At 43.6% G+C, this 11,576-nt stretch overlaps 1 protein-coding gene across 1 annotated transcript in view; it reads right to left on the minus strand.

Annotated features, from left to right (window-relative positions):
• ALPK2 (alpha kinase 2) overlaps positions 1 to 11,321 on the minus strand; it is a 105,697-nt gene extending 94,376 nt beyond the window's left edge. Inside the window, exon 1 of the mRNA XM_070420374.1 lies at positions 10,811 to 11,321. The gene's annotated coding sequence lies outside the window, so the exon portion shown is untranslated. The remainder of the gene's footprint in view (positions 1 to 10,810) is intronic.
• Positions 11,322 to 11,576: the final 255 nt, after the last annotated feature.

Here is an 11,576-nt window from a genome sequence, read left to right on the forward strand (position 1 = left end):
TTCACAGACAACTTGGCAAAAGAACGAGTTAACCGCAAAGAAGACAAGATTTGCGTTTTTGAGCTGTTTGCTTTCTTTTAAAAATGTTTTATCTTGAATCTTACAAAGCCTAAATGCATACATTCCTATTCGTTAAAATACATAAAAGGTAAAGCCTCCCATAAGCACTAACCCTCATCGCAGGACTTTCCCAAGAGGAGTGCTGGCTGTCCTTTCGGGCATCTTTCTCTCCACTGACATATCTAGTCCTTTAAATACACTGAGTGGCCAGATTATTATGACCACCCATCAGTACTTCATCGACACTTCCAAAAATACTAAATATTGAAAACTTCCTAAGCAAATACTCTCAAGGTTTTATTATTATTATTATTTGCATAACTAATTCACTTCATTGTACTGATGGGGTGGTCATAATAATCTGGCCACTCAGTGTATATATTTATAATGTTGTTGTATGTATGGCATTAACCTGCATATACTTGCCATGCAGTCGGCTTATCTTACTTAATAGTATGTTCTGGCAGTCTTACAAGGTCAAGCCAACCCAGAAAGGTTGCATCATTTTGTAAAAACTGCTCGATGATCTCAGTGCTGCGTGGCACAGCAATACCACGCTTAACCTGTCTGTTCTTGTGTTGATGACGTGTATCTTGGCTGGAGTTTTGTAGACTGACAACTGTGTCTCAAAGAACACTGTGGTCCATGCCATCTTGGGCACATAAGTGGTTCTCTGGTCTAAATGCCAGGAAATGGAATTGCTGGATAGCAATTACTCATGGGTAGCATTCACATATTACATTTGGATAGATACTCCAGAAGGCTGTGGTGACGAAGCACCCAAATTCCCGGGTTCAGCTCTGCCCCTTACTAGCTCATCCCCTCTCTGCCTCAGTTTCTTCATCTGCAAAACTAAGATAGTGGCAGTAATGATTTCATTTGGCTGTTAGGAAAATCAAGTGAGTATGTATAAAGCTCTTCCAAATAGCATAGTAAGCACTACATGCATTAGCTATCAGGGGATTAGGGTTTAACATGAGCAAAATTACAAAAATATCCTCGCCTCAAACTGGGGGAGAACAGGTAAGAGGTTATGGGAGAAGTCTTTGAATATTTAAAATTCTCCACTGAAGCCAGGTTTTATTTTGGCTAATCTGCCCCACGCAGATAGCGTGGCTGCTGTCGACTGAAGGGGCCAGGGAAGAGCCCTCGGCCACACAGATAACCTAACCAGCCCTCCTGGAGGGACAGGAAAGCCAGCTGTCGAGTGATCTCACTGGGGACAGGAGGGATTAGGTCTGATTACCCAGCCTAATCCAATGGCATCTGGGTTCCTGATTTTGCCATCTGAGTTACCATAGATTGGGGTGCCACACCCACTGCCATTTAATACCAGTCCCATATTAGTTAGGGGAAAGTACCCTCTCGAGGTGGGTTCTGGAAATATTGGGGGGTGGGGTGGAGGGAGGCAGACCAGGTGGGGAGAGACAGCTAAGGTTTTTGGGGTGTCTTCTATGTGTCAGCCCCCAGGCTGGGCACTTGGGAAACATCATGGCATTTAGTCCTCACAGCTACTAGTAAATGAACAGGTGGGTGTTCTTTCCCGTTTCACAGACAGTGACTTGGAAGCGTAAGGGAACTTCAGTAGGTTGATGTAACAAATCTAATTCCTCACTGCCTGCAAGTGCCAGGGCTGGGCGAAGAGTCAGGTAATGGAGCTCAAGCGTTTTGCTCATCTTGGGTATGATTTTCGGGTTGTATATGAGAAACAGAGGCAAGAAAACAATGCTCACCATCACTAGTCATTACGGAAAAGCAAATTAAACCACAAGGAGAGAGCATTCAGCATGACGATAATAACATAGACGGCCAAACATGGGTGAGGATATGGATAAAACAACCCTCTGACGTGGCTGGTGGGAATGTAAAATGGTACAGACGCTTTGGAAAACAGTTTGGCAGATTCTTAAAATGTTAAATATACATTTACCAAAAGACCCAGAAATTCCATTCCTAGGCATCCACCCAAGAGAAATGAAACCATTTAACCACACAAAGACTTTCATGCAAATGTTCTTAGCAGGATTATTCATAATTACCAAAAATTGGAAATAACCTAAAGGTCCATTGGAAACCATCTGAATGCCTAACTAGTGAATAGACAAAATATGGTATAGCCCTACAATGGAATGCCATGGAATAATAAAAGAAAACAAACTAGGATGCATGGTCCAACATGGACAAACCTCAAAAACATTGTCATTACTATGCTCAGTGAAAGAAGTCAGACACAAGATGCCACATGTTATATGACTCCATTTATATAAAACTAGAGGCCCCGGTGGGGTCCCTTGGCCTGGCCTTTGGGGATCGGGCCAAAACTGGCTCTCTGACATCCCCCGAGGGGTCCCGGATTGCAAGAGGGCACAGGCCAGGCTGAGGGACCACACCCCACCGGTGCACGATGGGGGCCAGGAGGGATCACAGGAGGGCTCCAGGGCGTGTCAGTCCTGATCGGCTGAACCCCAGCAGCAAGCTAACCTACTGGTCAGAGCATCTGACCCCTGGTGGTTAGTGCATGTCATAGCAACTGGTAGAACAGTTGAATGGACACTTAGCATATTAGGCTTTTATTATATAGGATGTCCAAAGAAGCTATAGAGCCACAAAGTAGATTAGTGGTTGCTGGAGGTGGCGGCAGTGGACAGAACATTAATTAGCAATCAATAAACATGAGGGACATTTTTGGGGTGATGAAAATGTTCTAAAACTGATCTATGGTGATGGTTGTGCACCTTGATAAAATTACTAAAAACATCATTGAACACTTACGCACTGTGTAAAATATGCCTCAATAAAGTTACGTTTTAAAATAGGGAATGAAGGAGACAGACATTTAATAAGCACCTATTATATTCCTTGCAGCATTGCTTGTGATAGCAAAAGACTGGAAGTCACCTAAATACCCATCAATCAGAATCTAAAAAAAATAAAATAAAATAATAAAAATCTAGTTACAGTGTATCTATACAATAAAATTTTTAATAGCAATAGGCACTAAAAAATAGAGCAGTTCTCTCTGGCCAGTGTGGCTCAGTTGGTTGAGCATCATCCCTTGCACCAAGAGGTCACTGGTTCGATTCTCAGTCAGGGCACATGCCTGGGTTGTGGGCTCAATCCCCAGTAAGGGGCCTGCAGGAGGCAGCCAACTGATCTCTCTCTCTCTCTCTCTCTCTCTCTCTCTCCCTTCCACTCTCTCTCTAAAATCAATAAAAACATTATTACAAAATAAGGCAGTTCTGTATGCACTGATATGGAATAATCTCCAAGATATATTATTAAATGAAATAAAGTAAAAAAGAAAGTGTAGAGTGTGCTAACACTTGTATAAGAAAAAAAGAGAATATTCCAATTTGCTTGTGTATACACATAATGATTCTAGAAATACACAGGGAACTGGGAAGCTGGCTGCCCTAGGCCAACTATCTGAGGAAAGGAGGGACGCTAGTTGAGGACAGTGATTTTCTCTGCTTATCCTTTTGGATGTTTTTTAATGTATAAATGTTACCCAATACACAAGTACAATTTAACTTTTAAATATGAATAGTGAGCAACTCCATGTGCCCACAGTGTGCCTGGCACACAGATACAGGGAACTGTGAACACAGATGTAGCTGCTGCTCTGTGCTCAGGATTCGTTTTGAACTTTTTGTTTAAAGATGAAAAAGAAAGTCTTCCCATTGATACTCCTGTCCTCTGTTACTTAAAATCTGTGGCAGTTTCCAGTTCTTTACAGAGAGCTTTTAAAAAATCGCTCAGGGTTAAATGAAACCTGTGAGAGAGTTTAGTACAGTGGTTCTCAACCTGTGGGTCGTGACCCCTTTGGCGGTCAAACGACCCTTTCATAGGGGTCGCCTAAGACCATCCTGCATATCAGATATTTACGATTCATAACAGTAGCAACATTACAGTTATGAAGTAGCAACGAAAATAATTTTATGGTTGGGTCACAACAAGAGGAACTGTGTTTAAAGGGCCAGAAGGTTGAGAACCGCTGGTTTAGTACCTCCCCTGATTTTACAATTGGGAAGCACAGGTTAAGCGATGTTTCCCAAGGACACACAGCTTGTTGGCAGCAAAGTCCATGATTCTTGACTCTGATTTTCAATTTATTATGTTGATGGGATACATTCCTCTGCCTATTTTAACCTTGTCCTCTCTCAGGGTAAAGACAGGCAACAGAGACAAGACCAAGATACTATACAAATACAGCGCGTGACAGTGTTGTTAATGAGACCAACTTCTGTGGATTAATTGGTAAAAATCACTGTGGTTTGAGGTTGAATGTAGTGGGCTAAGAGTTGTGGCCCATGTAGGCCTGTGCCATCAGGGTCATCACCAACCCTCTCTCTGGTTCCTCCTCCTCTTCTCTGTCCCCCCAGCCCCACCCCCATCCTCCCAGGCTCCCTGTATCCGCATGCTCCCTCCTCACCTTCCACAACAAAACCAGGAGCAACTCCTTTGGAGAATGTCAACTTTAAATGGGACCAAGAGGTAGAGAATCTCCCTGTGGCATTTCAGGCTTGGCCAGTATAGGGAGGGCCTGGGAAAGGTCCTGTTCTCCTGTCCCACTCCCTGCCCTGTGGTGGGCAATAACACTAAGCCTGCCCCTGGTGTGAGAACTGAGTCTGGATTTATTATGCTGGACACGCCACCTCTCAGTGAGTCTGCTTAGAGCAGCGGTTCTCAACCTGTGGGTCGCGACCCCTTTGGGGGTCGAACGACCCTTTCACAGGGGTCGCCTAAGACCATCAGAAAACACATATATAATTACATATTGTTTTTGTGATTAATCACTATGCTTTAATTATGTTCAATTTGTAACAATGAAAATACATCCTGCATATCAGATATTTACATTACGATTCATAACAGTAGCAAAATTACAGTTATGAAGTAGCAATGAAAATAATTTTATGATTGGGGGGGCACCACAACATGAGGAACTGTATTAAAGGGTCGTGGCATTAGGAAGGTTGAGAACCACTGGCTTAGAGGAAGTCAGCTTTGGGGACTTTGCGGAGAATGTCAGTCTCACCTTCTACCATCATCTTCAACCCAGTCAGAGGGTCTTAGGAGAAAACTTTTTATTTTTGCCTCCACTTTCCCTGTTTTCTGAACTTTTTTTTTACCTTTCTTTAACTAATTTTCTTTAGTAAAGTGTGCCTTCGAGATTAGCACACCACACCCAATGAGAAGCACCTGGAGAGGAGGGGGATACTGCATTCAAGGCTCCCTTCCTTCCAAAGGCAGGCCTGTCTTAACATGCCTGGGCTGGAGTTTTATTAAAGCTGCCCCCACCCCCCTAAATCTTCACAGTAGGAAGCTGCCCAGGGCTAACCTGATGATTAAGGAAAGAGATGGTTTGGCCATTCTCTAAAATGCCCCAAAGCGCCTACAGGGGCCATTTTGCTTGTCCAGCTAACTCCATCCCCTGCCTCTCCCATCGGTCAAGCCTGGTGATGGGTGGGCTGGTCCTTGCCCTTCCTGCTTTGTGCGTGCTGATTGGTCTAAACTGATCAAGTACTCTTGCTCTGTGATTGGTTTATTAATAAGTCTAAACCAATCAGCACATGGATCTCTCCAGAAAGTAATTCAGAGGTGATCCAATCAGTGCAAAGCTTAGGTCTTTCACTGGGTCCGTTAGGCAGAAAAAGAAAGCATGCAGAACCCTGGGGAGGGGGTAACCATTTGAGACTGAGAAAGCCTGAGGTTGAAACCAAAGCACAGAGAAGAGCAGTCTCCAGAACCACAGGGAGCCAGAGCTGGGGTCCTCACCAAACTCCTGGACTGTTCAGTTTAGTGTGAGCAATAAATCCCCACTTCCCTTTAGGCTGGTTCAAGCTGACTTTCGATTGTTACTTCTAGGAAGCATACTAAAGCATCCATACCTTCTCCTGTCCCGTGGTGCCTGAAATCCCTACCTCCATTCCAGAGCTCTACCCTGGACATGCCCTCACCAAGTTATAGATGGAAGTAAAGGAGTTAATCAAAGAATTCCCCAAGGAAGTTGTGGGGACAACTGTAGAAAGCCTAGCCTAACCCAACGAATTTCTGAGTTCCATTCACACCTTATCTCTTTCTGCCTTTTGTGTTTTCCTTTGTTTTTTCCTTTTTACAGAAAGACCACCTTCCATCACGATATGTTCAAATCCCACAAGTTTTCAAACCCCAGCTCACATGCTACTTTATCCTTAAAACCTACCCTGATGGCTTCAGCTGGAAAAAAACAGCCCCCTCCCAAATGACTGACCGCTCACCTCTGTGTGTCCTCCCCTCGCTCTATTCCCCACAGACACACTCCTCTGTCAGCTGCTTGCCCACAGGACACTGATGGGTTCATCTTCTCCACAGCTCTAGCATATAGTGGCTGCATCTCTGAGAAGTAGGCAAGTTTAGTCATTGAAAAGGACAAGCGTGAATAGGTTTTCTTCAGGAATTATAGGCCTAAGAAATGGTTCAAGCCGTGGTTCTCAAGAGAGTGGTCCCTGGATCACACCATCAGCATTAACCAGGAAATTGTCAGATATGCAAATTCTTGGGACCTTCAGAATCAGAAACTCTGTGGGTGGGACCCAGTCACCTGTGTTTTCACAAGCTCTCTAGATTCTGTTGCACTTTAAAGTTTGAGAACCACTGGGCTAGAGGATGCTCTTAAACGACTGACTGAGGAGCTATGAGCCTGGCTATGTCAGAGCAGGACTGAAGACCAAGTGAAGATCAGGTGAGTTCTGTGACCCTGGACATGCAGGCAGCAGCCACAGAAGGGCTTGCCCTGGGAGGCGTAGAGTGCCATGTACGCAGAAGGGAGCGATTCAGAACCGTTGTCTCTTTAACCTGTGTCCATCCTTTTGACCTGGTGTCCAAAGTCTCCCAGTCCTTTGGGGCTGTCCCAGGCAGGTGTGCATTGGCAAAAATCTCAATTTAAAATGTTCTTTTCAGTCATGTAAGTCGGGCATTTACTTTTATTTTTGCCATCCCTGAGACAACATGATCACTTTCTCCCAAGTTCATAATAGATGTATTCTCCTCCCAAGTTTTTTTACATTTGTGAATTTTCAGATTTCCTCTCTTGGCAAAATGAACCCCAGAATAACAGGGTCCTTGTGAACCTGTTGGTAACTCAAGCAAAGAATTTATCAAGATACCCTGATGTGCCTGGGCAAAAGCTATGGGGCATCTTGATAAAGACCGTAAAGAAGATAATAATGATGTTGGTAAAATTCTTCAGAGCTATCCCGTGAGCCCTGCTTGTGATCCTTGTCTGCTACCTCCCTCTGTGCCTGACTCGCCATCACCCAGAACAAGGGTGTATCCTGTTCATTATGAACCTTCATCACTGACCTCCAAATTCCGCCATGACTCCTGAGATGGCTCACTCAGCTACTGTCTCTGCTCAGCCACCCAACGGCTGGTCCATTTCAGAGCATTCTCACCCCACTCACCCTGCAGTGCCTGTGTCTCAGCAGAAAGGAATCAATGCAGGGCTCCACTCTAACCTTTGAGAAAGGCTGGGCCTGTGCCTTAGTTTTCATAATAATCACAGAGATTTGCTTTTGCCTTCCATTCCTGTGGATTCATGAAAACTTGTATTTAAATACAGTACTGATATGTACTAAAAAGCATTTCCAGGTGGTGTTGATAAGTCTCTACCTCTCTTTTTAGATAATGAATACATCATCAACCATTTTCAGACAAAAATAGTTTTTCTTACTTATTGTAGATGCATTCTAAAATATAATCTTTTTAAAATTTTTGCTCTCGAACAGTTTTCAAGTACAGAATTTCCTTCAAAATAATCTAATTTTCTATATTATTTTTGTTTAATCATTGCACTAATGTCAAAAATGTGTAGTTTATATTACTTTATAGTTTGTATTATGAAAGCATTCTGAAATTTTAGGGGGTTGGGGGGAGAGAGAGAAAGAGGAAGAGAGAGAGAGGGAGAGGGAGAGGGAGAAGAGTTTTAATTAGCTGAGAGGAAGAACTAGCCTTTGGAAGACAAACGACCCAATTAAAAAATGGGCAGAAGATCTGAATAGACATTTCTCCAAAGAGGACATATAAGTGGCCAAGAGACATATGAAAAAATGCTCAGTGTCACTAGTCATCAGAGAGATGTGATTTAAAATAATGAGGTACCTACCACCTCACACCTACCAGAATGGCTATCATCAATAAATAAACAAACAACAGAAGCTGGAGAGGATGTGGAGAAAAAGGAACCCTAGTACACTGCTGGTGGGACTGCAGACTGGTGCAGCCACTATGGAAAACAGTGTGGAGTTTCCTCAAAAAATAAAAAAGGGAGCTGTCATTTGATCCAATGGTCCCACTTCTAGGAATATAACCTAGGAAGCCAGAAACACCAATCAGAAAGAATATATGCACCCTTGTGTTCAGAGCAGCATTATTTACAATAGCTAAATTCTGGAAGCAGCCTAAGTACCCATCAGTAGATGGATTAAAAATGGATTTAAAAGGCTATGGTACATTTACACAGTGGAATACCATGCAGCTATAAAAAAGAAAGATCTCTTACCCTTTGAGACAGCATGGGGAGGACCTGGAGAGTATTATGCTAAGCGAAATGAGCCAGTCAGAGACAGACAACTATCACATGATCTCATTTATCACATGTGGAATCTAGTGAACAAAATAAACTGACAAACCAAAAGATCCAGAGACATAGAAGCATGCAACAGGCTGCTGAATCTCAGAGGAAAGGGGATGGGGGAGCAGGAAGAGATTAACCAATGAACTTATTTGCACATATGCATAGCCCATGGACAGATAATAGTGTGGGAAAGGCCTGGGAAGGGGAAGGGAGCAGGGTGGAAAGGTTCAAAGGGAGAAAAAGGAGACATTTATATTACTTTCAACAATAAAGATAAATTAAAAAAAAAAAGAACTAGCCTTTGGAAAAACTACAATGTGACAGATACTGTAGAGGTGTTTACTCAGCTAATCCCCCATCACCCCCTGTGAACATAGATATTGTTATCTTCCTTTTACAGAGGAGAACACTGGAGTTCAGACAGGCTGAGAAATTGGTCTAGAGTCAGAGTTTGCTTCCAACTGTGGCCCCAGAGCCTGGGATTTATTCCTCCACACCACCAGCTTCTCTCCCTCTCCACCCAGATTAGGATACTCATGACATCCTCCTTGCATAGAATGATACCTACAGGTAAGTGTGCATGAGGCAGTTAAAAAGGAATTAAAAGTGGGAGAGGGGTGATCTTTACAGATGATGAAAATAGGAATTCCACTGTACCTAAAAATCTTCCCCAAACTGTGATCGGATGTTTTGCAAAAACGTCAAAAGGGCAATGTAATTTGGAAGCTAAAATGCATTTAGTTTGGCCCTGGGCAGGTAGCTCAGTTGTTTGGAGCGTCATCCTGCACACCAAAGTGGTGGGTTTGATTCCCAGTCAGGGCACATATCTAAGTTTCTGGTTAAATCCCTGGCCAGGGCTTGCACAGAGGCAACCAATGGATGTTTCTCTCTCACATCAATGTTTCTCTTTCTCTCTTCCTTCCTCTCTCTAAACATATCCTCACATAAGGATTTAAAAATTAAAAACCTTTCAAATACATTTATTTGTTTTAAATCCGGATTTCCAAGATCTGAATGTGTTTACTGACCACGGGTGACTTTTAATGCAGGACCTGTCAATTTGTCGCTTCAGAAGGTGGCCTACAAGGCCCTGGGTTTCAGCCCAGAAGCCTCACAGCAAAGACATGCATTCGGTTTTCCCTTAGCTGGGGGGCTGTTATAAAACATCTCTTCCCATTCCTGGCTAATTCATCTTAAAAACTGAAGCCAACTTTTACTCAAGGAAAAGGTGTGGAAAGAAAATAATTAGAGCAGAAACAGCTCTAAATGCTGGTCTTGCTTTTATCTATTTTTAAGTGATTGCTCGACGTCTGTAACTGACACCCTTAATCAGTGGTTTTAAAGCTTGGATGTGTTCATCAACGTGTAACGTGACCGTGGTGCTATGTTACCGGTGGCTTTTTTTGGTTGACTTTTTGTCTTAATTTTTTTTAAAAGATCAGTGTAACAACTCGAGTACCACGTCATGCCTCTAGTTAACAATACTGCACTGTACACTTAACACTGTATTCAGAGCAAAGACCTCATGTTAAGTGCTCTTACTATAATTTAAAAAAAATAAAATAAAAAGAGCTATTTTAACGCCTGGATGGATGTTGACAGCAGCCATTTTGAAATGCCCGATAGCTTCTCAGTAACGTGACTCCTCTGTGTCCACTCAGAACGCGGCGTTTCCAATCATCATGATCACCCAGGAAAAAGGAATAACCTTTGACTAAAACACCCAAATATTCCAGGCAGAGGTATCTGGGGCCTGAGTTCATGTGCCTGTGCAAAGCCTTTACAAATCACTCCTTTGAGTCTTCCTATATGTTTGTTTTGCTAAGTTTTGGTTGACATTTTTCTAAATGTCTTGATAGCCATGATGTGAAAGAATCTTTTAAAACTATTGTCAAGCCAAAATAAGCAGACATTAAAAAGTCATAATTTCCCAACAGGAACCTAAACCGAAAGTGAACCTTTGGCTACTTAAAAACCCTAGAGACCCACACATGCCACCCAGCCCTTACTTCACTTTGTTCTAGTATTTCACAAGGACACAGTCTGCTCTGCTCCCTGTTGTAGAAAATATAAACGACTGCATATTGAAAGCACTGCTGTTCCTTATATAAAAGCCAAAGTCTAGATACTTACTTTTCAATACTTTTTGTCCCAGAGACGTGATAGGAGAGCTGTCTCGGCAGTGGGCTCCCCGGGCTGCATGAGAGGCATTGATTGGGTGTCCCTGTTCCTGGGCCTGGGGATTCAGAGGAGCTACGGGGCTCAGGGTCTTGTCCACGATCGGGTCAAAGCACAGTTGGGTCTGTTTCCAGAAAAGCTCCTCTCTTCCTAAGAGGGAGAATTCCGTGCCCAGGGGAGTTCTGGAAGGAGAGCATTTTTCCCTGCCCTCGAATGAACTAGGTCATTGCTGAAGCTGGAGAATGTTTTTTAGCATCACTGTGATGAAACTTGAGGGCTGTTCCTGCAGTAGGTGCGACACTTGTTGTTGACGCCGGGGAGGCCCTGGCACCGGGGCCCAGCGAGCTGATGAAACACAGACGAGCTGTCACTGATGTCTCGGGAGACCGAGCAGCGCTCTGCAGAGGCCATGAGGGACCTCAGGGTTAGTGGCTGGCCTCTCAGAAAAGCAGAATCTCGCTGCCTGATAAAGTGATTAAGGCCGGAGTAACACCAGCAGTCCTATCAAGGGTATCAGGCATCTGAAGTGCGCATAGGAAACCCGAGGGGGGGTGGGGAGGGAGGTGCAAACAAGAGTCATATGTTGTTCATTTAGAACTGGTATTACTGTCGTTCTCTGAAGTTCTCTGAAAAAAAGCAGAAGCCACAGCAAGGCAGGATCCACCCTTCTCCCCCCTCCTCCCCCAGCAGTCCTCCCCACCTCCACCCTCCACACACATTC

The sequence above is a fragment of the Myotis yumanensis genome, unplaced genomic scaffold (assembly GCF_028538775.1).
Source record: "Myotis yumanensis isolate MYYU_CA2020_CCGP unplaced genomic scaffold, mMyoYum1.0.hap1 SCAF_7, whole genome shotgun sequence".
NCBI classification, from domain to species: domain Eukaryota; kingdom Metazoa; phylum Chordata; class Mammalia; order Chiroptera; family Vespertilionidae; genus Myotis; species Myotis yumanensis.